Source organism: Echinops telfairi, unplaced genomic scaffold, assembly GCF_000313985.2.
Source record: "Echinops telfairi isolate 266 unplaced genomic scaffold, ASM31398v2 ScPeMD7_3533;HRSCAF=4204_0, whole genome shotgun sequence".
NCBI classification, from domain to species: Eukaryota; Metazoa; Chordata; class Mammalia; order Afrosoricida; family Tenrecidae; genus Echinops; species Echinops telfairi.
In genome coordinates, this window is record NW_022107431.1 from 22,936,129 (window position 1) to 22,938,258 (window position 2,130).

Below are 2,130 nucleotides of genomic sequence, written 5' to 3' on the forward strand. Positions count from 1 at the left end.
ATACTTATCCTGCAGTTTCTCCAAAAGAACTCAGGGATATCCCAGATTCCCATTTTGCCCATTCAAGAGTGTATGTGCCTAAAGGAGCCTTGCACACTTCACTGCTATATAAACTCGTTGTTACATAAACTCACTCTCTTATTCCAAAGTGGACATAGGAGATGAGAACCCCCGTGCCCTGACTTTTCTGTCTTCTCTGTTTTTCTGAATTGCACATGCCCCCCTAAGGACCCGTTCGACTGTGGGACTAGATCCCACAATGAGGATGGTGAAGGAGCAGGCAGTGGTTCCTCTGGTTGTACCTATTGTTGCTGTGGGTCACAACCCACTTGATGGCACCTACCAGCAACCTCTATGTGAGGAATGATCTCTTCGCCAAGCCTCAAAATCAAACACTATTACCTGCCGCCCAGGATCAAATCAGACGATCATGCCAATAAAGCCAACTATTTTCTACAGCTTTATTGCATGACCTGTGAGGTTTCTGGGATGGTTTGCCTCGGTTCTTGCTTCTCAACACTGAAGGAATTAATGCAGCAGAGCACTTTTGTAATCCAAGTCGCTTTTATGAGGGAAGGGCAGTTTGGGGTAGGACAGTCTCAGATAGTACACTCTATCTCTGGAAAGCATGCAAGGTTGCATGGCGGGGGAGTGTGGGTTAGTTCATGACTGAAAATGGCCGCTTCGAAGGAGCGTGAAAAAACCACAAGGAAAAATGGCTTTTAAGCAGAGTCCACAGAGCCAAAAGAGTGCCTGAACTGAACCAGGAAGAAAAACTTGGAAGGAAAGAGAGTGCACACACACACAGGAGAGATCCTAATCTGACCTGCGAGAGAGATGTGGCTTACCCTCAGTCTGCTATTTATCCCCTCCTATCCTTACTGGCTGGGTGGGGGTGTAGTTGAAGGTATTGATTGATCTTAGTGGCTGAGTTCAGGAACATGTGTGATGTAATGTCGCTGGTGCCTACTGTGGGTGTGCCAAGATTGATCTCCACCTGGGCCTAGGTGACCTGGAGCTGAGCATGCCCGGTTTTGGATTTTCCCATAGGTGTCTAATGTGTGCCTGATTTCTTTGCAACCCCTTTATTGTGGCATGGCCGGCTAATTTTTCTTTATCATAGGCATTCGGCAAAGACAACCCCATTTGTCCCCAATCTTTCTACCTTTCAAACCTATAAATTTACTTGTAAACAAAGAAAAATTAAGATAAATGGCCCAGTAATATTTTCTTCTATTTCCACATCAATAATTTGTAGCATCATTTCCTCAATATACCCGGGTATAATTCAGGATAACACAAAATATTTATGGCTCCCAGTATATGCAAACCCTTTACATTGTTCAAAAAGATTTCCCAGTGCTGGATAAATCACCATTATTTTTTTCTTGGTCAGTGTGAAAATGAGTTTAAGTCATTTATCAATTTAAAAGTATGAGACATTTTTTAAAAGTTGCCAGTTTAAAAAAATAAATTGAGATCATAATTAAAATAAGTTATGAAAAGAAAATCCATATATAAGCTCATGTCTTCCGAGTGAAATTGTAGTCTAATACACTGTGTGAATTATTAGTAGCTGATATAAAGAAAATGAATCACCATAATATCTACCACATAATTTAGTCAGTAAGTGTGAAACATTAAGAAATGTAAAAGCAAACCATGGGACTATTAGGAAGGAGGGCAAAAAGATGACTCAATGCTTAGGGTGAAGGAAAATTTAGGGAATGATTAAGCATGAAAGTTTAACAATATGATGGAGCTTATTGAAATGCAAATATTTTGTTATATATATTCACTATAGTAATATGTATATTATAAAAATGGAAAAGCTCCACTAGGCAGAGATTTTGTAGTATGTATTTTTCCTGCTAGGAGAGCATCCAGCAACTTGCTTTGAATTAGTACACCCAGTGGTATCACCTGGCAAGGTTTTTCTCTGGTCACAGTGAGTTTTTTTGTAAAAGCAGTTTCATTCATTTTTTTTGTGATGGCCAATTTAAGAGAACAGCGACTCAACTGTGTGGCTGTGAAATTTCATTCCCTGCTCAAGAAAAATGCCACAGAAACTGTTGTGATGTGGAACACAGCTTACAAGGACAGCGCTATGGGAAAACTCAAGTGTATGAG